Below are 27,591 nucleotides of genomic sequence, written 5' to 3' on the forward strand. Positions count from 1 at the left end.
CGTTCACTTTCAATATATATTTTTTCCATTTGTTATTTTCCATAAAGTTTCCGCCAAAGCGAATTTAAGGAACTGCCCATTCGGAATTCATGAAAATGTTGTAGGTCTAACGCCAGATGACGTGAGCACCCTGCTTCCCTGGCAGTTGCGGTAGCGCATTGGGCACGTTCTGTGATAGTGGATTGGCGGTTAGGATCAGATCAGCCATGATCTTATTGAATGGCGGAACAGGCTCGAGGGGCCGATTGGCCTACTCCTGCTCCTATTTCTTATGTTCTTCTTATGCTCTTGCGAGGTTTGGGCTCCACCACAACTCCTCACTGCATGGAGGCACTAAGCGATTCATCTGTGACTCACCCTCCCATCCAGTAAGGCTCCATCCACATGGGTTTTATTTATGGTTAAAGGAGCATTGTTATTTTACGGCCTTGCAAGTAAAATATTTATGGCCAATACAACAGGTACATTTGGAGAATTACTCTGGAGGGAAAGATTCACTTCTGAAGTTCTATCGAGAATAAATGTTGTGCTTTTTAAATAAAGATTAATTGATACTTGGGAGTGATTATCGACTGGGGGATGGGGGGGGGGGAGGGTCAGTAACCAGAGGATAATTGGCAAAATAATCCAGGGGGGAAATGAGAATTTTTTTTGCAGCGAGTTGTTGTGATCTGGAACACGCTGCCTGAAAGGGCGGTGGAAGCAGATTCAATAGTAACTTCCAAAACGGAATTGGATGAATAGTTGAAAAGGAAACATTTGCTGGGCTATGGGAAAAGAGCGGGGGAGTGCGACTAATTGGCTAGCTCTTTCAAAGAGCTAGAACTGGCACGATGGGCCAAATGGCCTCCTTCGGTGCTGTATGCTTCTGTGATACGCTTATTTATTTCCTGCTCTTCCGGTGCTCACCTTCCTGTGCCACAAACATATTTCTGTTGATTCTATAATAATCAGAAAGAAAATGTTGAAACCTATTCTCTGAATATGTATTTTATTTATGACCCCCCTAAAAGAAAATAAAGGAAGACTTGCATTTATATAGCGCCAGTCATAGCCTCAGGGCATCGCAAAGCGCTTTACAGCCAATGAAGCACTTTTTTGAAGTGTAGTCACTGTTGTAATGTAGGGAACGCGGCAGCCAACGCGCAAGCTCCCACAAACAGCAACGTGATAATGGCTGGATAAGCTGCTTTTAATTGCTGGTTGAGGGATAAATATTGGCCAGGACACTGGGAAGAATTCCCGGCTCTTCTTGGAAATACTGCCATGGGATCTTTTGCGTCCACCTGAGAGAGCAGACGGGGTTTAGCTTCTCATCCAAAAAACACATTTTTTTATTTGCTTCTGGGTTGTGGGCGTCGCAGGCAAGACCAGCATTTACTGCCCCTCCCTAGTTGCCCTTGAGAAGGTGGTGGTGAGCCACCTTCTTGAACCGCTGCAGTCCGTGTGGTGAAGGTACTCCCACAGTGCTGTTAGGGAGGGAGTTTCAGGATTTTGACCCAACGACGATGAAGGAATGGAGATATATTTCACAGTCAGGATGGTGTGTGACTTGGAGGGGAACTTGGAGGTAGTGGTGTTCCCATGTGCCTGCTGCCCTTGTCCTTGTAGGTGGAAGAGGTCGCGGGTTTGGGAGGTGCTGCTGAAGAAGCCTTGGCGAGTTGCTGCAGTGCATCTTGTAGATGGTACACACTGCAGCCACGGTGCGCCGGTGGTGGAGGGAGTGAAGGTTTAAGGTGGTGGATGGGGCGCCAGTCAAGCGGGCTGCTTTATCCTGAATGGTGTTCAGCTTCTTGAGTGCTGTTGGAGCTGCACTCATCCAGGCAAGTGGAGAGTATTCCATCACACTCCTGACTTGTGCCCTGTAGATGGTGGAAAGGCTTTGGGGAGTCAGGAGGTGAGACACTTGCTGCAGAATACCTAGCCTCTGACCTGCTCTTGTTGCCACAGTATTTATGTGGGAATGGAATTTTTTTGTAGCCTGAGGAAAGGGAACTGTCACTGGACTTTGACAATGCTTTGCCATTGGTCTGTCATTCCTTGTTATGATCATATGGTTAACAGGAGTGTAGAATCAATTATCAGGTAAGGCCATGGAAACAGACAGTATATATGGATTGAAAGCATTTTTCTGTAGAGAGAAGAGTTTGAGGGATATAATGAGAAGATAAATAGGTGGGGTTTAATTATCAAAAAGGTGTCGACTTGTTTGAGGCCTGTAGTCTTTTCTTACTGATGAGATATTCTCATGTTCTAAAGGATATTGCCTCATACTCCTCTTGAACTCTGACGAATGATCTAATGAATGGCAGAACAGGCTCGAGGTGCTAAATGGCCGACTCCTGTTCCTACATTCCTGTCTCATGCTCATCCCCTCCTCCCTTCGCACACCATTGACGGTTGTGCCATTAGCCACCTAGGCCCCAGTCTCTGGAATTCCCTTCCTAAACCACTCCACTTCCCCACTCCTTTAAGACCTTCTTTAAAAACTACCTTCTTGACCAAACTTTTGGGCACTGCTCCCAATCTTTGGCTCAACGCTCGACTTCCTTACGCCTCTGTGAGGCACCTTGGGACGTTAGAGATGCTGCACAAATGGAAGTTGTTGTCTCAGAGAATAAGTGGAGAGGAGCTGGGATATAAACCTGCAGACGTATTTGTTTGTTTCTCAATCTTTAAGAGTAATTTTTTGTGTTGAACCTACATAACAAAGCTAAACAGAACAACAGCAACCAACTCCTAAATTATGATATAAATTAAATTCCCTGCCTCTGCCCCTAAAGCATGCAGCGCCACCAAGTTGTAAACAGCTATGATTTCCCTGGTGGGTTAATCCTAGAGAGACACTTCCTTCCACATAAGAGGGAAGTCTTAGTATTTATTCATTGTTCTGTTTGAGCTCTGTAAGTTTTTACATTTACAATGTATCCCAAGGCTTCCCTTGTACCATTTGAAACTGACTCCTTTGTCGACAGCCACCTCTTCTCCTGACTGTTGCTCTCCCAGCCAGTGATCCACCAATGCTGCCGACAGGGCTACAGCCATTTCTTCCCCATTTCTTCTCCTTGCGATTAGAAATCCTGCAAGGGTCATTTGACTTCCGCCCCGTGAGCTGCGTGTACTGTTTACACTGGCGTCACAATGGGCTGGCTGTTGCCTTCGTGACTGTTGTTGAGTTTGGACAACACAAGGTTAACTTTGTCCAAATCGCATCATCTCCGGTGATGCAAACTGAGGGCAGTCCGCAGAGTCATGTGTGGATTTTGGCCACTTTATCGATTTAGATATTTCTCCTGCAAAATTCTCCATGATGGCCCAGAAATTCCTGACTAGGTGGGAGGGCGGAAGTGGGCATTTGTCCCTGTGTGGTGGCAGGTATTTGCGGGGGGTGGGGCGGGGGGTGGGGGGGTTGTCCAGATCCATCATATCTCTGCGCCAAAATGTCATAATTTCTGGCAGCTTTCAGGACGGACTGAAGAAATGCCAGACATGTGTAAATCAGCGAGTTCGGACGCGATGGCATCTCCCATCCTAAATTCTATGACTATTGCCTTCCCATGCTCCCTTCTGATGTCATGATGTTATATAATAGGGGCAGTTGACAGCACCTGCTCACCAAGGTGACAGTAATTGGTTAGAAGTGAAGTTGTTGAAGGTGATATTGCTACTCCAGACTTTTGGCCATTTCTTGAGATTGCCTGCACGTATCTGCAAAATACTTGCAGCATTTTATTCGGGAAGCCTTTAACCTACATTTTTCCATTACGCGTGGAGAGGCTTGTGTGTTGATTTCTTTGTGGGTTCAATAACGACTCCTTTATGAAGGAGATGTCTTTTTAATCTAAAGTATATTCAACTCTTTTTAACAGCCTTTACAGAACACACCATGCTGTGATGCATCTAGAATGAAGCTGAAAGTAAAACTCTCTGCCTTGCTTCTCTCGGTCACATGACCTCTGCTGGTCAGGCATAAGTAATCAATACCTGCAATCATGCTATTAAGGCATCATAATCGAACAGGCAAATAACATCACTATTTGCTGATATCATTACATCTCCCTTTCTTAAAACAAAAGTATTTTACTTTTAACTAACAACATGTTTTCTTTGTATTAATCTGCATTTTAACTGTAACACTTAATGAACTTATATTATCATTATCATGATCAAGGTTTTTTAACCTTGCTTTGTGTGTTCACATGAAATATGTCAATACACTAGAACTTGAAGAAAGAATAAGATAACATTACTTCCTTCTATAACAATAGTCCTTAAATTTGCTCAATGAGTCTCTCAGGAGGCTTCACGTGTCTTGAGGATTTTCTGATTGATTGTCCTTGAATCTGAGTTGTTGCCTCAGATGATTGGTTCTCAGCTGTGTGATCAGGTTGTTCAACAGTATCAGTCTCTTGACCTGCTGTGGCTGGTCCCATGAGAAGATCTCGACGATTTCTTCTCAGAACAGCACCCTCATCTGTCTGAATGGTGTATGATCTTGGTTGAACTTCACTCAGGACAGTTCCCTTCTGAGTCCATGTGTTTGTTTTGTCTTTGAACCTTACTTGGTCACCAGTGTGGAGTTCAGGTAGATTTTGTGTTCCTCTGTCATAATAGTACTTTTGCTTTTCTTTCTGTTGTTCTTTGAACTTCCTCACTTTCTCCCCCTCTTTTGTTTTCAGGAGGTTCTCCGGGATGGGTAGGTTTGACCTTAGCCGACGTCCCATCAGGAGTTGGGCTGGTGACATACCACACTCGAGCGGCGTTGTGCGGTATACAAGCATGCTTTGGTAGAAGTCAGTTCCACTGTCTTTTGCCTTGTACATCAGTCTTTTCACTGTCTGGACCGATTTTTCCACTAGTCCATTGGACTGTGGATAGTGAGGACTTGACGTTGTGTGGACAAAGTCCCACTCTTTGGCAAAGTGTTGGAAATTTGCATTGTTAAACTGGGGTCCGTTGTCTGTGAAGACCTCACTTGCCACGCCATGTCTGGAGAATATGGCTTTCATACTTCTTATCACAGCTTCTGCAGTGGTGGTGTACAGTCTACAAACCTCTGGATACAGGGAGTAATAGTCTGTGATGACAAGATAGTCCTTCCCTTGACATACGAATAGGTCAGCGCCTACCTTCTGGTAAGGTCTGTCTGGTGCTGGGTGTGGCTTTAGTGGTTCTACCGGATTGCTTGCTCGATATTTCAGGCATATTGTGCAGTTTGACACCTCATTTGTCACATCTTGGTTGATTCGTGGCCAGTACATCACCTCTCGTGCTCTTTTCTTACACTTTTCGATTCCCAGATGTCCTCCATGGATCTTTTTTAGCATCTCTCTTCTCAGACTCTTTGGGTTAACTATTTTACTTCCTTTGTAGATGATGTCTTCGACCACTGATAGTTCCGCCCTGCAGTTCCAGTACTCTGCTGTATCAGGTGAGCAGTCTTGCTTCATGTTGGGCCATCCATCCAAGATGCTTTTTCTCAGTCGTCTCATTGTTTCATCTTTGTTTGTCTCAGTCTTTATGAGCTCCATTTTTGCATCTGCTATGGGCAGTGCACTTGTGATCATGTCCACGTAGGCGTTCGCTTTTTCATCCATTGTGGTGTTTGCGGGCTCACTTGGGTCAACAGCTCTGGACAACGTGTCTGCTGTATACATCAGCTTACCCGGTGTGTACGCAACATTCAGTGTATAGCGTTGCAGCCTGATCATCATTCTTTGTATTCTAAGCGGACAGCTATTCAGTGGCTTTTGGAACAATGCAATCAAGGGCTTATGGTCAGTCTCTACACTGATTGCTTGTCCTGTCACAAACTGGTGAAATCTTTCACAGGCGTATGTGATGCTGAGCATATCGCGTCTCCGCGTCTGTCATTGAGCGCGATGCATATGCAATAGGTTGCCAGTAGTCATATTGTTGCAGAAGAACGGCACCGAGCCCACTCTGTGATGCATCTGATGATATCTTGATGGGTCTCGCTGGGTCATAAAACCTCAGAACTGGTTCCTCTGTGAGCAGTTTCTTTAGATTGCTCCATGACTTCTCATGCGCATGATTCCATTCCCATTCTATGTTCTTTTCAGTTAGTCTTCTCAGTGGCGCTATTTTTTCTGAGAGGTTGGATATGAATTTACCCATGTAGTTGATCATTCCATTAAACCTCTGCACGTCCTTTTTGCATTGTGGCCTTGGCATATTCTCAATGGCGGACACCTTTCTGGGATCTGGTCTGATGCCCTCACTGCTAAGGATATCTCCCACGAATGTCAGTTCTGTCACCCCGAGCTGGCATTTCTCTCTATTCAGCTTCAGGTTTGTTTTCCTTGTTGCGCACTTTTTTCAGTCTCTCGTCATGCTCAGTTCTCGTGGTTCCCCATACTATGATGTCATCCATTGATGTATCAACTCCCTCCAGGTGCTCATAGATCATATGGATAGTCTTGTGATACACTTCAGGAGCTGAGGCAATGCCAAATGGTAACCTTAGGAATCTGTATCTGCCAAATGGAGTGTTGAACGTGCACAGTCTTGAACTTGCTTCGTCCAGCTTCATCTGCCAAAATCCTGAGGACGCATCTAACTTGCTGAAATATTTTGCATTTGCAAACTGTGCCATGATTTCCTCACGTGTAGGAAGCTTGAAGTGCTCTCTCTTTATTGCTCTGTTTAGATCTCTTGGACCCAGGCAAATTCTGAGCTTTCCATTCTTTTTGTCCACTATGACGAGGGAACTATGGCTCATCTATCTTCTGAATCACGTTCAGGCTTTCCATCCTGTCCAACTCTGCCTTCAGTTGCTTTTGAAGAGCAAACTGAACTTTTTTGCATGGATGTATGACCGGTGTCATACTTTTATCTACTCTGATCGTGTGTTCTCCTGGAATGCCGCCTAGACCCTTAAATAGGTCTTTGTACTCTTTCATGAGTTCATCATAGACTGTCTCTCCTTCGCTTTCCACAACGAGGACTCTCTTTACCAGGTTCAGTCTCTCACAGGCTTTTAACCCTAGTATGGCTTGCACATCCTTTGGCACCACGATTAATGCTAGCGTGTGCTCTCTGTCCTTGTGTGTTACTTTGACAATGCATTTTCCTTTCACTGGTATATCAGTACCTGAGTATCCGGTCACTTTCACTTGTATTCCATGTAACTTTGGTCTGGGTCTAATTCTCTTAAAATCGGTCTCTGATATCACATTAACTTGTGCTCCAGTATCCAATTTAAATGGAATGTGTATGTCATTCACTTTTAGTGTCAACATCTAGTCTCTTTCTTCTTTTTTGTTTTCAGACACAACATCTACATTGAATTCCTCTATCTCGCTGTCATCTACTGTATGGAGCTTGCTTTGTTGCGCTTGGTTCTTACAGCAACGGGCATAATGGTTGTTCTTGTTGCAACTATTGCATGTTTTACCATATGCTGGACACTTTCTTGGTGGATGTTGTGTACCGCATTGACTGCATGACTTCCGATTGTCCCTTTCATTTTCGTTTGCTGGCCACGTCTCTTTTTTCACATTGGCGCTCTCTTTGTTAAACGGTTTGTATCTGTTCTTTCTCACTGCATTCACGTTGCAGCTACTGTCACTGAACAGCTCCTTTGCCTGCAACTTCACAGTCTCTGTAGCCCTACACAGTGCTATGGCTTTTCCCAGGTCTAGATCTTGCTCTCTTAGCAGTCTTTCCCTTAGACCATTATCTGGAATACCACACACCAGTCTGTCTTTTATCAGCGAGTCTGTGAGTCCCCCAAATTCACACGATTTGCTCCGGTTTCTCAGTTCAGTCACATACTGATCAATAGTCTCGCCGATTTTCTGTACACATGTGAAAAATTTGTGCCTCTCAAAGGTCACGTTGCGTTTAGGTATGCAGTAGGCCTCAAACTGTTCCATTATTTTATCTAGCTTCATTTTGTCTCCATCAACAGCAAATATGAAATTATTATATACCTCCAGCACTTCATCACCCACGACATGTAAGAACAGTGACGATTTCCTTTTATTACTTTTCTTGTCAGCTCCGATTGCTGCTAAATACAACTCTAAACGTTGTTTGAACCTTCTCCAATTTTCAGCCACATTACCTGACAACTGAAGCGTCGCCGGTGGGAGTAAACCTTCCATTTTTCACTTCGTTAGCTATTCTCTAATGGTAAGCAACGATGTTCTCTTCTGGCTTGCTAATATGTGGAGAGCTGATTTCGCTTACTTGCCACAACTCCTTTCACTGTCCCATCGAGTTGCTAACTTCAGATTTTTTCTCTTTCAGCCACTTCTGACATCATGTTTTGATTTCTTTGTGGGTTCAATAACGACTCCTTTATGAAAGAGATGTCTTTTTAATCTAAAGTATATTCAACTCTTTTTAACAGCCTTTACAGAACACACCATGCTGTGATGCATCTAGAATGAAACTGAAAGTAAAACTCTCTGCCTTGCTTCTCTCGGTCACATGACCTCTGCTGGTCAGGCATAAGTAATCAATACCTGCAATCATGCTATTAAGGCATCATAATCGAACAGGCAAATAACATCACTATTTGCTGATATCATTACAGCTTGTACCTGAGGCTTGTTCCAGGGCAGTTATCCCCGGTGTCCTGGCCAGTATTTATCCCTCAACCAAGATAACAAAAACAGATTATCTGGCCATCATCGCATTGCTGTTTGTGGGAGCTTGCTGTGCACAAATTGGCTGCTGCGTTTCCCACATTACAACAGTGACTCCACTTCAAAAAGTACTCCATTGACTGTAAAGCACTTTGAGACGTCCAGTGGTCGTGAAAGGCGCTATAGAAATGCAAGTCTTTCTTTTTCTTTCTTGTACTGAAGGGAAATTAGGGAGCAAGTAACTGCAGTCTGCAAAATGGGCTTTCCAATAGGAATCCACTTGGTATGACATACTCAGCTGCAAGGAAAAGTAGAATAATCAAGCCGGATCAGAGGAGAGCCTGACCATCCCGGCAGTATCCATCAAGCAGAATGTAGCGGGCCAGGTGAACTTTCTAAGATCGCGCCATGAAGCCTTAGAAATCTGTTAATTGCTGCAACTAGATATGCAACAACAGGACAGCTCTAACTATGGCAGCAAAAATGACCACAGCTCTCAATTCTGACAAAGGGTTCGACCCGAAATGTTGACTCTGGCCGCGATCTTACCCGAGGAGGCGCGATCGAGGCAGGACTGCTGGTTTTCGGGTTTCAGTCACACCCCCAGTGACGTCTGACGACCTGACGCTATTTTCCCCTGATTGGCCTTGTTAAGCCCGCCCTGCGGGCTTGCCGGCCGATTAAGGGAAAGCTGGTGTCAGATGACTTGAGTGCATGACGCTTCATCTGCCAGTTTTGTTAAAGTGACAGGCACCATAATTTTTTGACTGACGGATTGTCAGTGTTTGACAGCATCGAGGTGTTGTCAAACACTGACAATCACTGTCCAAAGGTGAGCCCTTGCACCCAGGCTCACCAATGACTCTCTCCTTAGGAGAAAACAGATGGCAGCTGCATGTGAGATTGCAGAAGCCATCTGTCAATTCTCCCGATCAGATGAGGCTTCAAAGAAACATCAAATCTTGTCACCTGCAGATACATATAAACAGAATAAAAATATTTCTCACTACATTCTTTCACCTGTCATACTTACCTGTGCACCATTGCACCCATCACACTACCTCTGCAGCTGTCATTTGCGCACTTACACCTCAGCAGACCCACAGCTCATCTCGCTGACCCTGGCGGGGTTTCCCGCTGTCGGGAAGCCCGCATCAGCAGGCGGAAAATGGGGAAAAGCCTCTTAACTGCCTGTTAACAGGCAATTAATCGGCTCTAATCCCCTTTCCGCCGCTAGGAGACGGGCCCCTATGCAAGCCGGAAAGATGGTTCGGAGGCGGATTGGGAGCGGGGTTGGGACCCGCTCCCAATTTTTCCCATTTTCCCAGCAGTCCCGCCTCCAAAGGACTGGTAAAATCCAAGCCTCTGTTTCTCTCTCCACAGATGCTGCCTGACCTGCTGAGTGTTTCTAACACTTTCTGTTGTTATTTCAGATTTCCAGCATTCGCAGTATTTTGCTATTGTCTCAATTCTTATGCTGCAGGATATGCCAGGGTGCCACAGGGGACTTTTGATAGATCAGCCAATTCATTGTACCTTCCTGGATAAGGCAAGTCACCAATGCCCTCTTTGCCTGGGAGCACAGTTTATACAATTCTACAGTGCTCCCAGATAGATGGCTGAGGAGGTCATCTATTTTGCTGCATTCCCCAGGGTTGTGGGGGACCATTGATTGCATCCATGTGGCATTGTGCACCCCAACTATGAACTCCTATATCTCCATCAACCACAAAGGCTTTCATTTCCTGAATTGATCCTATGCTGCGAACCATCATGATGCTTTTATACTTTTCCAGTCCTGTGTCCCAGTGCTATTTCAACAGCAGGCACCGGTAGGGGGGGGCGGTAAGACTTGCTGCTGGGCGGGAAGGGACAGTGCTACTCCCATGGATTATGAAACCACTTTGTTGGCCCACCAGCACTGCAGGAAAGTTCTACCATGAAGCAGATTGAAGGAAAAAATGAGCGAGGATGTGAGACTTCAGGGTCAATTTTCTGGCCGCTGTCGGGCAGCTTTTCATGTGGCCGGGGGCCGAAAATCGGCGAAAAAGTAGGTCGGGACCCCCCCCGCCTGATTCCCCACCCTGTCTGACTTTCAGACCGCCGTTTCTCCGCGACCCGCTTCAGTCCCGCCCGCCGCTGGCGGGACTGGTCGTCGGAGCACTAATAAGCAATTATCAGCTTGTTGAGGTAGATTCTCCGGGGCCGTTGCAACTTTGGGGCTTTCCCCACATCAAACACGCCTGCGAGGAACCCCGCTGCTGAGACCTGGCGTGAAGCTTACCGGCTTGCTTGCTGTCAGCTGCAGGTCAATCGGAGAAGCTGCCATTTAAAGTGACAGCACTTATGTGTTGAGGGAACTTGTTGTTGCAGGTTTGGGGCTGCTTCTTCAAGGCTTAGGCACAGCTGTGGAAGGTTGGAGCCTCACACACTTCTCCAATGTGATCTCCTGGGAAGCCCCTCTTGCCACCCTCACTCAGCGCTTCCTCAGCGGAGGCATCTACGAGAAGCATGGGACCCCTCTTTTTCCTTCCCTTCTTGCCATTAGAGGATCTCCAGCAGCAGAGGCGGCAGCAGCAGAATCAGGAACAGCAGGATCAGCAACAGGAGCACCAGGCTGCTGCTCACTCACCTGAAGCTGCACAGGCCAGAAGGGGCCAGCGCTTGGAAGTGGCTTGAGAGCACCTTGCTGCGCTTTAGGGTACCATGGGGACCCGTATCTGCACTGGCAGTCCTACTCAGAAGGACTTCCATGAAGGTCTGGTTTCTCTATTCAATAGATGGCCAACGCTGCTCAAGAGATTTCATTCTCTTATGAGCACTCACCATGTTTTCCATACCCTGGTGAGTTATCTCCTCCATGGAGGTTGCCAACCTTTCCATGGTGATGCATTCATGCGCCAATGACTCCACAAAGGCTCTGCTCATGGTCGCTATGGACTCTTCCATTCGCTCCACACTCGTAGCGACCCTGGAGACAAAACCTGCCAGAGACTCCTGCATCTGTGCATGGAGAGCCATCACCTCTTCTCTTGCGGATGGACCCAGAGGCAAAGGGTCGACATGCAGCGCAGCTGAGCTGAGCTGGCAGAGTCCTGCGCCCTCCGACGAGGACTCTCCACTGCTGTCCCTGTCTCCAGAATCTGCTGAGGCTCACTTGTGAGCTGTGAAACACCAGGTGACAACACTACTCTATGTCCCGAAGGTCCCCCCAAGGTGTGAGTGTCTGCGCTGGTGCTGGGTGCTGATGCTCTGCCCTCAGAGGTTGGAGCTTCCTCTGAGGAGTCCGGCTGCACAGCCTCTTCCTCCTCCACAGTGAGGACGGGGGCTCTGGATGGTACTGTGGGGGAGTAGAGGAAGGAGTTAGAGATGTAATGCCAAGGTTTTTCTGGTGACTCCCAGTGAGTTGGCATCTGCTGACACCTGCATCCATGCAGCATTCGTCTCAGTGGGAGGCCTCTTCCTCCCTGACCTAGGGAAGAGGACCTCCCTGTGGGCCCTAACCCCATCCAATAATGCCTGCAGTGAAGCCTCATCGAATTTGAAGGCAGCTCGGGGTCTGGCACTGGCCACAGCTGCTGCAGGCTCCTCTGCCAACCTCTATGGTTCGTTTGGAAGCCTTCAGAGGATGCAGTGCTTGCTATGGACCTTGAAAGTACCATGAATGATGACATCATACTGTGGGGATTTCTGACTCGAATTGGACAATTAGCAAGGCTTCCCACATGCTGGGAATTAATTGGCCACTTGAGGGAAAATTGCGTGGAGCTGGCTGACACTTTTTATGTGTGTCAGAAACCGCACATTCGGGGAAACCCGACCTTTTCCCACACAAGCCGAAAATCGGGGCCTTCGACTTCGGCTAGCATCCATTAGAATCATAGAAATTTATGGCACAGAAGGAGGCCATTCGACCCATTGTGTCCGTGCCGGCCGAAAAAGAGCTATCCCGCCTAATCCCACTTTTCAGCTCTTGGTCTGTAGCCCTGCAGGTTACGGCACTTCAAGTGCATATCCAAGTACTTTTTGAATGCGATGATGGTTCTTGCCTCTACCACCCTTTCAGGCAGTGAGTTCCAGACCCCCACCAGCCTCTGGGTGGAAAAAGTTCTCCTCAACTCCCCTCTAATCCTTCTACCAATTAGTTTAAAACTATGCCCCCTGGTTATTGACCTCTCTGGTAAGGGAAATAGGTCCTTCCTATCCACTCTATCTAAGCCCCACATCCATTACAGGAAGCGCGAATGCTGACATGAATGATGCTAGGCTAACGTGCTTCTGGGGCAAGGAACAAGGTGTCATGTGATACCTCAAAGTGCACTGCTTGAATGCTGGGGCAGGGAATATATTCATTTGCCTCTCTGCATTTACCGAGCTTTCCTGTTATTCAGCTGTTTACTGCCCAGTATAAATGGACTGAGTAAATTGATGGTTGACAGTTGAAAATTACCCCCACAGTCTTTTTATCAAAATTTGTGACATTTTCATATTTCTATGTCACTTTACCAATGTAACTCTTCCACCATGGGTTCATTTCCAGTATACATATTTTAGGCAGTGTGGTGACTAACCAATGCATGGTGCCATGTCAATGGAGATGGGGATTTGGTTCCCCATAATGATGAACTAGGTGTCAGCCTTAGCTCAGTGGTAGCGCTCTCACCTCTGCATCAGAAGTTTGCATGTTCAAGTCCCACTCCAGAAACTTGAGCACAAAACCTAGGCTGACACTCCAGTGCAGTGCTGAGGGAGTGCTGCACTGTCGGAGGTGCCGTCTTTCAGATGAGATGTTAAACCAAGACCCCGTCTGCTCTCTCAGGTGGACGTAAAAGATCCTATGGCATTTTTTGAAGAAGGGCAGGGCAATTCTCCCGGTGTCTTGGCCAACATTTATCCCTCAACCAATATCACTAAAACAGAAGATTGGGTCATTTATTTCATTGCTGTTTGTGGGAGCTTGCTGTGCACAAATTAGCTGCCATGTTACCCACATTACAACAGTGACTGCACTTCAAGAAGCACTTCATCGGCTGTAAAGCGCTTTGGGACGTTGTGAGGTTGTGAAAGGCGCTATATAAATGCAAGTCTTTCTTTCTTTCAACTGTTCATTTTGCGTTCTTTTGTGGCGAAGGGAAGGAAAAATTCAGAGAGAGAGAAAATTGCCTCAGGGCCACTGTCCCTGCTTCCTAGGAGCTGGAATTGGTGGAAACACAGAAACTTTTTCCTGTCTATCTTCTTCGTCATTGGTGACACATGCTCTGCTGATGGGGGCCCGGGTGGCAGGGTGTGGTGTGGGGGGGCAGGGTGTGGTGGGGGGGCAGGGTGTGGCGTGGGGGGGCAGGGTGTGGTGTGGGGGGGGCAGGGTGTGGTGGGGGGGCAGGGTATGGCGTGGGGGGGCCAGGGTGTGGTGTGGGGGGGGCAGGGTGTGGCGTGTGGGGTGGCAGGGTGTGGTGGGGGGCAGGGTGTGGTGGGGGGCAGGGTGTGGCGTGGGGTGGGGGGAGAGGGGGTGGCAGGGTGTGGCGTGGGGGGGTGCAGGGTGTGGCGTGTGGGGGGGCAGGGTGTGGCGTGTGGGGGGGCAGGGTGTGGCGTGGGGGGTAGGGTGTGGCGTGGGGGGGTAGTGTGTGGCGTGGGGGGGCAGGGTGTGGTGTGGGGGGGCAGGGTGTGGTGGGGGGCAGGGTGTGGCATGTGGGGGGCAGGGTGTGGCGTGGGGTGGGGGGAGAGGGGGGTGGCAGGGTGTGGAGCTGGGGGGTGCTGGGTGTGTTGTGGGGGGGCAGGGTGTGGTGAGGGGGGGCAGGGTGTGGCGTGGGGGGCAGGGTATGACATGGGGGGGCAGGGTGTGGTGTGTGGGGGGGCAGGGTGTGGCGTGGGGGGGTGGGGAAGGGGGGCAGTGTGTGGCGTGGCGGGGGGGATGCGGGGGAGGGGGCAAAGGGGACTGAGGTGAAAATAATGGGATTCGGATCCAAAGAAAATCAAATTCAGTTGAGCGTCCTTTAATCCGGGCGGAGAAATCAGGAGGGCAGTGAGTGAGAATCAGTCTCTGCTTCTGGCAGCCATCATATATCACGGTCAGGTGCTGGTGGGTGTCTGTCTGCCCTGCTGTCTCTGCAAGGAGAAATTGTGTTGAAAAATCAGTGTCCATAAAATCAGACATTTTTTATATCTTCAAGGCAGATGTTTTTACAAAAAAAATGAACGGCATCTGAGCTGCCCAACAACAAAGGATACAGTTTGCACAACAACAATTTGCATTTATATAGCGGAAACGCCTCAAGGCACTTCACAGGAGCGTTATCAAACAACATTTGACACCAAGCTACATTGCGGAACACCTCCATTCAGTCCGTACCCCGTGCTTCCGGTCGCCTGTCACTTCAATTCTCCGCACCACCCCCACTCAGACCTCACCGTCCCCGGCCTCTTACACTGTTCCAATGAAGCTCAACGTAAGCTCGAGGGACAGCACCGCATCTTTCGATTAGGCACTGTACAGCTTCAACATCGAGTTCAACAATTTCAGACCATAACCTCTGCCCCAATCTTTTTTTTCCATTTATTTATTTTTTCTCTCTCCCACATGGCAGCTGTCTTGCATTCTGCCAGTGCGATTTACACTTCATCTAGAACCATCTTTTGTTTCTTAACTTGTCCCATTACCATCTCCTTTTGCCTCGCACCATCATCCCTTTTGTCTCTTAATCTCTCCTGCCTTCCGTCCTATCACAGACCTTCCCTTGTGTTCTTTCCTCCCCTCCCCCCTTTCCCTGCCCCTGCACTTGCTTAAAAACCTGTTCCATCTCCAGTTTTTTCCAGTGCAGGGGCAGGGAAAGGGAGGAGGGGAGGAAAGAACAAAAGGGAAGGTCTGTGATAGGATGGGTCGACTTGAAACGTTAACTCTGTTTCTCTCTCCACAGATGCTGCCTGACCTGCTGAGTATTTCCAGCATTTTCTGTTTTTATACAAGGAGACATTAGAACAGGTGGCCAAAAACTTGGTCAATGAGGTAGGTTTTAAAGAGCATCTTAAAGGAGGAGAGAAAGCTAGAGAGGCGGAGAGTTTTAGGGAGGGAATTCCAGAGTTCAGGGCCGAAGCAGGATGCCAATGGTGGAACGATGAAAATCGGGGATGTGCAAGAGGCCGGAATTGGGGGAGCGCAGAGATAGAGAAGGGGCGAGGCCATGGAGGGATTTGAAAACAAGGATGAGAATTTTAAAATGGAGGCGCTGCCAGACCTGGAGCCAGTGTAGGTCAGTGAGCACGGGGGGAAGTGGGCGAACGGGACATGGTGCGAGTTAGGGTACAAGCAGCAGAGTTTGGGATGAGCTCAAATTTAGGGAGGTGTCACCAATTTACCTGCCAGGTGGATTTGGTTAAAATTACCTCCTAGTTGTAAAAAAATAACCCAATGACGAACAGCCCAGCGCTGGTTTAATTGCGAGAAAAGTAATGGGACTGAGGCACGATGGTCAATAGAGTGTAGTAGGAAGATTGAACTGTGCAAGCTCAGACTTTGGACAATGGGCGCGCTGTCCACAACTAAATAAATATCTGAAACACACAGGGTGGCTGCAGACAGACCGATTCCACCCCCAGAGCGAGCACATGCACAGGCAGCGCTAACAATCGAAAGCTCGAGAAAGCCCCAAAAGCCAATTTATTCGATAAAATATCACAGGAAATTTGATTTAGATCTCAGCAAAGACAACAGTATAGAAAATAGGATGAGCAAGCACAAAATTGTTCTACATCCAGCAGTTGGTGTGCGGCGCTCTGAAAGATTTAACGGTTAGCTCATATATATAGAGCTGCTACTATTGAAATTTTCATATCTTTGATAAAAGTCAACACTTAAGGAGGACGTAGACGGATCTTATAATGAAAATATTTCTCCAGTGGATAAGGGTAATTTATTTTTCAATGTTCTGCTTGCCTGCGAGGAAACTCCATTTTAATATTCCCCTTGAGGAAATGGCCAGCTCAGATCACAGCCTCGCCTTGCAGCCCCTTAACCTTCATTATCCGTCAGCTCTGTTGGTGACTGGCTCCATGCTGCCCCCAACATGGTTCAGGATCCTTTCCAGCCCTGGATGCCTATCGGGAGGCATTGGGAGCTCAACCACTCAGTGTCCGATGGCTTCACAGCAACCTTCCCCACCCTCATCCAGGGTCCAAGAAAGATGCCGTTGCATTGTTATCGAATGAGCATACGACAACAACTTGCATTTGTACTGCGCTTTTAACACAGTAAAATGCTCCAAGGCACTTCGCAGGAGTGTCATCAGACATCATTTGACACCGAGCCACATAAGGAGATATTGGGTCGTATTTTCTGATGCCTATGGGTGGGTACGCACTGTGTACCCACCCGTAGGGACATCGGAAAATGCCGGTTTCAGGCATGCAAAGCGCATGTGCTGAAAACCGGTATTTCCGATCTGTCAAGAATACTCTTGACAGATTGGACACCTGCCCTAGAGAAGGGCCTCTTCAGGGGGAGAGTTCCGCTTTCTGCAGACCCTCCGCCCGCTGAAAACCCTTAGAAATCTTATGCCTGGTAAAAGCAGTTGTAAGGCTTGCTTTTACCAGCGTAAGAGTTGAAAAAAAGTTTTTTTTAAATTTCACGCATTTATAATTTTAAAATACTTTTTAAAAAGGTAAGTTTATTTTTAGCTCTGTAAAAAACTTTAATTATCTTTTTCAAAAAATTTAATTTTTGTTTGAAATATTTAATTTATTGTAATTTCAACTCATTTTAAGAAGGTGATGATTTAAAAAAAATTATTTAATGTTTTACTGTGTTTTTGGGGTGATCTCCATTCATATATTTGACAGGTCTATCTGTCAAGTGTATGAAGGGAGATTCCCTTCTCCTATTGGCTCCCCATGGCCCACGTGACCCCAGGGACGCTTGTGAACCACATGCGCCTCTGGGATACGTGGGCCCTGCACATTTCGAGTTTGGAGAGGCCCAGGAATGGAAGTATACGCACCTCGGGAGCCCTCAGGTAAGGGCGTAGATTTTTTCCAGATTGGAGGCCTTCGCACGCAGGAAGCCTCCAATCGGAAAACACGGGCCAATAGGATAGGAGAGAGAGAAGTAGAGAGGCAAAGAGGTTTAGAGAGGGAATTCCAAAGCTTAGGGCCAAGACAATTGAAGGGACGGCCACCAGTGGAGGGGCGAGGGAAATTGAGAATGCACAAGATGCCAGAATTGGTGTAACTGAGATTTTTCCTTAAAAGATTGGAGATAACTAACTCTTTTCAATCAATAAAATGCAGTACAGTAGTTTTATACTCCAGCTGATACCAATGCTTACTGGTGGGAGACCACTTCATACATGAAAACTAAATGACAGCAATGCTTTCTACTAAAAGAACATCTCCCAGAACTTACTCTGGGAATATTACCATAGTAGAATGTTCTGACAAATGTTTAGCCACATTATGACTGGTGATACCATCATGTCACTGATTGCTGCAGTACTGCAGTTTTGCTTTGGCCCAGAATTTGCAGTTGTAATGATGGCGAAACTGTCAGCGCCCGCCAGCATTATTGTGTAAAACCGACAGCAACTTCTGGTGTCCACATATGCGCAGTTAAACGCAGAAATCTTGAAGTTGCTGTCAGTGATACCCCACTCCTCCACAGGGTGCACAGTTGCAGTCTTCGCAGATGCAAGCAATATAGAATCAGTGATTTGACGTAAACTTCAACTTTTTACGTACTATTCTCGCGGTAATAAATTAAGCCTCATTGAATGAGGTGTAAATGAGTTTTTGCCCTGCATACTATATCATAATTACTGCTGAACAAGCTCTCTAGCCCTGAAAATCTAATTTTATAAGCGTGGAGTGCCATTCCCTCCATTCCATTATAAAAATTTCATAGATTTTTAAAATAATAAAAAATAATTTAAATTTTATTTTTTAAAGTTTGTTTATGATATTTCAGCTTCTACCTTAGTCCCATGTGTATGAGCCAATCTTTATTTTGCTTTCTGTAAAATGATTAAAAAGTGAATGATAATTAGTGCTTTTTACTTCCTGGTTTACTGTCTGTGAGAATTCTTCAATCTGTTTGCCGCTCAGCTTGCTTGATGACTTCCCTGTTCCTGGACACCACAGATACCCTATAGATGGTGCCAGATTGAAATTGACATTGGAATAGGTGAAATCGACACCACAGAGATCACTAAATCTTTGTGAAATAACAACAGAAAATGCTGGAAAAACTCAGCAGGTCAGGCAACATCCGTGGAGAGAAATTTGAGTTGACGTTTTGGGTCAAAACCCTTTTTCAAAACTAAATCTTTGTGGGCAGCTTTCTTCGAGGTCAGCGGCGAGCACCATCCCTTCACCGCTGACTGCAAAATCTGGGCCGTTATTTTACACAGTGGGTGACCACTATATGGAATGAATTGCCTGGTGGGGTAATAGAGACAGGTAGTGACATGAATCAGTCATTCATGAAAGAAAGACTTATGAAATAATACTGAGCGGCCTACGGGTGGTGCTGTCCAGGGAGAGTATAAATACTCGGGCAGGGGCCCAGCTTGCGCAGGACATTCTTAACAGGAACTAGTGAAGGACACAACTAGACCTCCATGTTGTAAAACAGTTGATTAAAACTTTGTTTAACGCTTAGACCAAGTGCCTAGTAGTTTTCTTACGTCAGGTAGTGTTGGTGAATTCAACAGGGAATTGGATAGATGCTTAGCACAGAAAAGCAATGGAAGGGCTTGAGAGATTTTGTTTTAATGCTCTAGGACTGGCCAGTTGGACAGAAGTGGTCTCTTCTAGTTTGGTACACTCCTCCGCCATGCTATTGTGGAGAGGTATTGGGCAAAGTCTGGTACTTCCCTAGAGAGAGAAAAAGAAAGAAAGACTTGCATTTATATAGCACCTTTCACGACCACCGGACATCTCAAAGCGCTTTACAGCCAATGAAGTACTTTTGAAGTGGAGTCACTTTTGTAATGTGGGAAATGCGGCAGCCAATTTGTGCACAGCAAGGTCCCACAAACAGCAATGTGATAATGACAAGATGATCTGTTTTTGTTATGTTGGTTGAGGGATAAATATTGGCCAGGACACTGAGGATAACTCCCCTGCTCTTCTTCGAAATAGTGCCATGGATCTTTTACGTCCACCTGAGAGAGCAGACGGGGTCTCGGTTTAACGTCTCATCCGAAAGACGGCACCTCCGACAGTGCATCACTGAGAGAGAGAGAGAAAAGGAAAAACAGAAGAGAGATTCATTTTGCTTTCATGGTTTCAAACTGGCATTGGTGAGGAATTAGGAGCAGGATGTCTGCCTGCCCTCACAACAAGATGAGAAAATAACTTAAAAATCATTTTAAGTTTTGCCCTTCTTTGACACATTAGTCCCCACATCCTCCAATAACTAGTTCAAAAGAGACTAGTCAGCATTGGAGCAACAGGAACAAAATTTGACCCTAAATACTTCAGCTGCTGTGGGTATTTGAGGCAAGTTAGTGTTCGGCAAGGTTGATGCTTGGAAGTCAAACATTTTCATGTCCTTTTGTGTCAAGTATTAGTGTCATACACTGTCAAGCCAGCTGTCATATGGGTGTGATGGAGAGTAAAATTTCTACTTTGCCCTGACAACATGTCATAAGAGCATAAGAAGTAGGAGCAGGAGTAGGCCATTCAGCCCCTCGAGCCTGCTCCGCCATTCAATAAGATCATGGCTGATCTTCTACCTCAACTCCACCTTCCCACACTATCCCCATATCCCTTGATTCCCTCAATATCCAAAAATCTATCGATCTCTGTCTTAAATATACTCAACGACTGAGCCTCCACAGCCCTCTGGGGTAGAGAATTCCAAAGATTCACCACCCTCTGACTAAATGGCCGACCCCTTATTCTGAGACTGTGACCCCTGGTTCTAGACTCCCCAGCCAGGGGGAAACATCCCCCCTGCATCTATCCTGTCAAGCCCTTTAAGAATTGTGTATGTTTCAATGAGATCACCTCCCATTCTTCTAAACTCCAGAGAATATAGGCCTGGCCTATTCAATCTGTCCTCATAGGACAATCCCCCCATCCCAGGAATCAGTCTGGTGAACCTTCGTTGCACTCCCTCTATGGCAAGTATATCCTTCCTTAGGTAAGGAGATCAAAACTGTACACAATACTCCAGGTGTGGTCTCACCAGGGCCCTATAGAATTGCAGTAAGACGTCTTTACTCATATACTCAAATCCTCTTGTAATAAAGGCCAACATAACATGACCCGTTTATTCCTACACTCTGTTTTCTGTCCGTTAACCAATCCTCAATACATGCCAGTCTATTACCCCCAATCCCATAAGCCCTAATTTTGTTTAATAACCTCTTGTGTGGCACCTTATTGAATGCCTTCTGAAAATCCAAATACACCACATCGCACTAACCTTAGAAACAGTCCAGTTGTAATGTGTGACATTTCCATTTCCAGGGCTAGTCTTGCTTCTCATCTTCCACAGCCAAACTGCTCATTTATATCGAATTATGAATCATTTTGTGTACCTATACACATTAGGGATTGGGGATGAGATTGTCTCAATGATTTTCACTTATCATTCTTAAAGGTAGCAGAGAGAAAGAAAGAGAGAGAAACATCAGACAGCATTGCATTTGAAGCCTAGTGTGAAAGGACAATGTGCTAACTCACTGCTTCACCCAATCCCCTAACATGTCTGTGTCCTGTTAGTTGCAAATTCAACTTTGTTTAAAAAGGATGGCACAAAGCTTTTTGGGTGCATCAGTTTAATATTTTATTATAACTTTGACTGAATAGGTTTTGGGGTTGATGACTTATGGCACAAGGCAGTAACCAGGAACTACTCAACTACTCAGTTAAGTCAAGTCCACTGACCAGCATAGAACTTAGCCTTACAGACCAGGAATGTCTGAAGTACAATCCTAGGCCGGTGCTCAGTTCGATGATCACAGCCAAGTTGTCGGTAGTAGAATTACAATTGATTTGGGGGAAGGAGAGAAGTAAGCCAAGATCCCCAGTCCTGATCACTGCCCAGTTACGTCTATTGGCTAGTGTACCCATGTGGTCAGCGGGTGGCGTTGTCACTGGGCTTGGCTGAGATTCGACCCCCACCCCCATGGTTGAATAGTCTGACAACATTCACCGTTGAGGCTCACGTGTTAAGAATGACAACTTGGGTGAGGTACGAGAAGAAGTCGGTGTGAGACAGTTACCCCAGCACAAGTTGGGTCATTAAAAGGATAAGGGAGAACACTGAAGGAGGACTGGAGGACCAACAAAACATCACCTACATCTAACAGTAGGTTAAAAAGCAAACCGCACCTCCCAAACACCATGCAGAGATTCCTGCTTCCTCACAGACATGCTCCTGGCTGTCACCCAGCAGGTGATGTCACCAGCACCAGCCCTCTCTAAATGTGGGCTTGCAGGCGACGGTTTGGACCAAAGTAGGTAAATGCCGTTGACAATCTTCCCCTTTTACTTAGAGTAAAGTTTCAGCAATCTCCTCAGCCATTTGAAGCACCAATTATTCCTCTTCACTGCTCTCATCATTTATTTAACTCCGTTGGAGAGATTCAGCCAAACCCAAGCATCATTATTATTATTCAAGATCTCATATCAGTTCAGGGACACTTTCCTTGTTACATCATCATTTTCATCATCATTGGCGAACAGACCTCTACCTTGCGAGACTGAACGGCAACTCTCCAACACCTCCTCCTATCTCCCCCTGGACCACGACCCAACCACCGAACTTCAAGCCATCGTTTCCCAGACTGCCACTGACCTCATCTTCTCTGGAGATCTTCCCCCCCACGGTCTCCAAACTCAGTCTCCCAACCCTACAAAGCCCGCTTCTACTTCCTTCCCAAGATCCACAAACAGGACTGCCCTGGTAGACCCATCGTTTCAGCCTGTTCTTGCCCCATGAAACATACTTTTCCCTAGTTTGACTCTATATTTTCTCCCCTTGTCCAGTCTCTTCCCACCTACATCCGCGACTCTTCCGACGCCCTCCGCTACTTTAGCAGTTCCCAAATTTCTGGCCCTTGCAACCATCTGCTTGTCACCATGTACGTTCCATCCCTCTACACCTCCATCCCCCACCAGGATGGCCTGTGGGGCCTCCGTTTCTTCCTTGAATGGAGGCTCAACCAGTTCCCATCCACCACCACACTCTCCGCCTGGCCGAACTTGTTTTTACAACTTCTCCTATGACTCCTCTCACTGCCTCTAATTGAAAAGTGTTGCTATGGGAACCCGTATGGCTCCTGGCTATGCCTGCCTTTTCGTGATCCCCTCCCTCATCTCTTTTTCCGGTACTGCTGTATTGGTGCTGCTTCCTGCTCTCGCCCCAAACTGCATTTTTACCAACATTGCTTTAAATTTCCACCCCTCCCTTGCCTTCACATGGTTCATCTCCAACTCTTCCCTTCCCTTCCTCCACTTATCTGTCTCCATTGCTGGGGATAGGCTCACAACCAATATCTACTATAAGCCTATTGACTCCCACAGTTACTTTGATTACACTTCCTCCCATCCCGCTTCCTGTAAGGACTTTATTCCATTCTCCCAGTTTCTCCATCTCCATCACACCTGCTCTGACGATGCCACCTTCCACACCAGTGCTTCCGACATGGCTTCCTATTTCATCAACCGAAGATTTCCCTCCACCATGCTTGACATGGCCCTCGACCGTGTCTGTCCCATTTCATGCACTTCTGCTCTCACCCCTTCCCCTGCCTCCCAGAACCACGATAGGGTTCCCCTTGTCCTCACCTTCCACCCCACCAGCCTCCACATTCAACGGATCATCCTCCACCATTTCCCCCACCTCCAGCGCAATGCCACCCAACATATCTTCCCCTCACCTTTTATCATTCCTCAAGGACCATTCCCTCCATGATACCCTGGTCCACTCTTTCATCACCCCCAACACCCATTCCCCTTCCCACGACACCTTCCCGTGCAAGTGCAGGAGATGCAACACCAGCCCTTTCACCTCCTCCCTTCCCACCGTCCAGGGTCCCAAACAATCCTTCCAGGTGGAACAGCGATTTACTTGTACTTCTTTCAATTTAGTATACTGTATTTGCCGCTCACGACGGGGCCTCCTCTACATTGGGAGACCAAACACAGATTGGGTGATCACTTTGTGGAACACCTCCGTTCAGTCTGCAGGCATTACCCTGAACTTCCAATTGCTTGTCACTTTAGTTCTCTGCCCCACTCCCACTCTCACCTCTCCATCCTCGGACTCCTACACTATTCCAATGAAGCTCAACGGAAGCTCAAGGAACACTTCAATTAGACACTTTACAATCTTTCAGACTCAACATCGAGTTCAACAATTTCAGATCATAACCACTGCTCCCATTTTTTCGAACAGCAGGTGCTGGTAATGATTGTTCTGTTGCCATTTACAGCTCTTCTAGACACATCTTTTGTCCCATTACCACCCCCTTTTGCCTTTGCAGTGTCCTCCCTTTTGCCATGTAATCTCTCCTGCCTTCCACCCTATTACAGACCTTCCCATTTGTTCTTTCATCCTCTTCCTTTTGCCCTGCCTCTGTGCTTACTTAAAACCTGTAACATCTGTAACGTTTTCCATGAAGGGTCACAGACCTGAAACGTTAACTCTGTTTTACTCTCTCCACAGATGCTGCCTGGCCTGCTGAGTGTTTCTAGCATCTACTGTTTATATTTCAGACTCCCAGCATCCGCAGTATTTTGCCTTTTTATCATTTTCCTAGAAGTAGCTTCAGCTGCTTTTTTGTTAGCCCGTAGCACCTTTAAGTCAAAGCACGCTGTGCGAGTGCTTTTACAGGGAAATCTATTAAATATTAAGAATGGACTAAGATTAATGCAAATGATATGCAGAAAGTTTCTTTCCTCCGTCTTTACCATTTGTAACACATTCCGGAGAGACAAGATTTATGTTAAGTAAAACGAACGCTGATGATGCTTAACTGGAGGATCAATGAGAACTTCAAGTTCAATTTAATTACTCTCATTACGCTTTGAAATTGGTGCTAGCAGTTAGCAGGTTTGTTGTACTATCTTAATTTGTCAGTTCAAACGCCACCTTCTGCTATTTCCCACACTCGGAGAATTTGAAACTATAGTAACCCCTCACTCACAATCATAAGGCAGCATGAAAGTATTTTCTTTGGATCCCTACTCCCAAGTTTATCAGCTGTGAAGGCATAATTCCTGGAATGATCAGATTATGATAAGCTATGACTGTGTCTGGATATGACAGCACTAGGCACCCAGTATACTTACTGAGAACTCTTCCTGTGTACAGGGATGGAAGGAAGGAAGGAAGGAAATGCTGTATTTCCAGTTATTTGTGCACTAGCGTTAGGCATGCCTATGTGTTTCTGATGTCTGGGGTTTGTATGCAAGGGAGGGTGGTGCATTTAAAAACTAAAGGTTTGCCTTAACCTGTGTGACCAATAAGCAGGCAAGAAATTACATAGTCGAAGGCCTTTTAAAAAAAAATGTCAAAAGAAATTTGAACACTTTTTGGGCCACCCGTGGAGGTCGCTGGTCACGTGAGGGCCCAAGGTCTACTGTAGACATTCTCCGCCCATGTAAAGTAGGCCATGGAAAACCGTCCAGGTCAGGGGTGGGCCATTCGGGTTGGAGTAGGTCCGGCCCTGAGCAAGTTCCGTGCCAGGACTCCACCAAAGCAGAAAACCCCCGTCTTTGTCTACCCTCTCAGGTGGACACAAAAGATTCCGTGGCACTATTTGGAAGATGAGCAGAGCATTCCTGTTCAATATCCCTCAACCAACATCACTGAAACAGATTATCTGGCCATTAACACATTGCTGTTTGTGGGACCTTGCTGTGTGCAAATTGGCTGCCGTATTTACTACATTACCATTACAAGTGTCTACACTTCAAAAAAGTACTTCATTGGGCGTGAAATGCTTTGGGACATCCTGAGGTCGTGAAAGGCGCTATACGAATGCAGGCTCTTTCTTCTTTCTAAACAAATGTCAGCAGATCTCATTATCACCTCATTTTGTCTTACACCATCATCACCTTTTGTCATTTAATCACTTCTACCCCATCACTGATGTAAGACTTGCGGAAATCGCCCCTCGCCCCCCCCCGTCAAAGAGTTTCCAAAGTTCAGACCCATCGAACAGACAACACAAGACCCAGTGAATCTGTGAAACTTCTTTTACTCAGCAAGAGATTACAAGTAAGCATCCGACAGTTATGTAGCGTATAATAATTCCCAATTATACCTCAGCATACACGGAGCTATCCCTTTACTTTAAGCTCAAGCAAAACACCACATACATACAAAACACCAGCGAGTGATCAATCCGGCAGTGACTAGACGTATGATTTCTGGCAACCAGCTCGCCCGGCTGCAACTCCAAGTGTCTTCTAACAGCATCTTTTATACCTTAAAACTTGGCAACCCTGCCACTGTGTACGTGTCTCTAACTATACGGATAATGGTCATCAGTTGTTTTTCAGTTCTTCTTATCAATAGTTCGTTGAGCATCTGTGGGCTTCAAGGCCGGTTACATTCCATAGTCTGAAGATGTTTCCGCAGTTCAATAGCCTGTTCCCACAGGACTCTCAAAGCATGTTTTCCTTATCTTGGTAAAAGACAGCTGGCAGCCTTTCACAATTTTTCTAGCAGAAAGTTGCTGTTCCTGTCCAAGGTCTCCTTTATCTGTCAATGTTTTCGATCAAAAGTTCTCACAGGAACCTCTCAACCTTTCAAAGCATGATGGTATTTGTGGATAAATGTGAAGTTATCCACTTCGGTAGGAGAAACAGGAAGGTAGAGTATTATTTAAATGGTGATAGATTGGGAAATGCTGATGTACAAAGGGACCTGGGTGTCCTTACACACCAGTCACTGAAAGCAAACATGCAGGTGCAGCAGGCAGTTAGGAAGGCAAATGGTATGTTGGCCTTCATTGCAAGAGGATTTGAGTACAGGAGCAAGGATGTCTTACTACAGTTGTACAGGGCCTTGGTGAGACCACACCTGTGTGCAGCTTTGGTCTCCTTACCTAAGAAAGGATATACTTGCCATAGAGGGAGTGCAGCGAAGGTTCACCAGACTGATTCCTGGGATGGCAGAGCTGTCGTATAAGGAGAGATTGGGTCGACTAGGCCTGTATTCACTAGAGTTTAGAAGAATGAGAAGGGATCTCATTGAAAGTATAAAATTCTGACAGGGCTAGACAGACTGGATGCAGGGAGGATGTTTCCCCTGTCTGGGGGGCGTCGAGAACGAGGGGTCACAGTCTCAGGATACGGGGTATCACATTTAGGACTGAGATGAGGAGACATTTCTTCACTCAGAGGGTGGTGAACCTGTGGAATTCTCTACTACAGAAGGCTGTGGAGGCCAAGTCACTGAATATATTTAAGAAGGAGATAGATAGATTTCTAGACACAAAAGGCATCAAGGGGTATGGAGAGAGAGCGGGAGTATGGTATTGAGATAGATGATCAGCCATGATCATATTGAATGGCGGAGCAGGCTCGAAGGGCCGAATGGCCTACTCCTGCTCCTACTTTTCTAAGTTTCTATGTTTTTAAGTTTGGTCAAGTTACAGCAAAATTTAAAGCAAAGGGCTTATTCTTACACTGACCTCTCCCTTGTGTTCCTTTCTTGCCACTTATCCTGGGCTCTGTATTTGCTTAAAAGCTGTTCGTCTCTAACATCTTCCAGTTCTGATGAAAAGTCATCAACCTGAAACGTTAACTCTGTTTCTCTCTCCACAGATGCTGCCTGACCTGCATGAGTATTCCCAATATTTTATGATTTTATTTCAGATTTCCAGCATCCGCAGTATTTTGCTTTTGTGCAAGCAGGTCTCGATGTGTTGTTGGAGTGGGCCTATGTTTGGTAAATGGTATTTTAACTATGATAGCAAGATTTTAATCTTTCGCCACAGGCTTCAGTTCTGTTCCTTGTAAGGTATAA

This window comes from Somniosus microcephalus, chromosome 7 (genome assembly GCF_052327205.1).
Source record: "Somniosus microcephalus isolate GS21.2 chromosome 7, FLI_Smic_1.0, whole genome shotgun sequence".
NCBI lineage: Eukaryota > Metazoa > Chordata > Chondrichthyes > Squaliformes > Somniosidae > Somniosus > Somniosus microcephalus.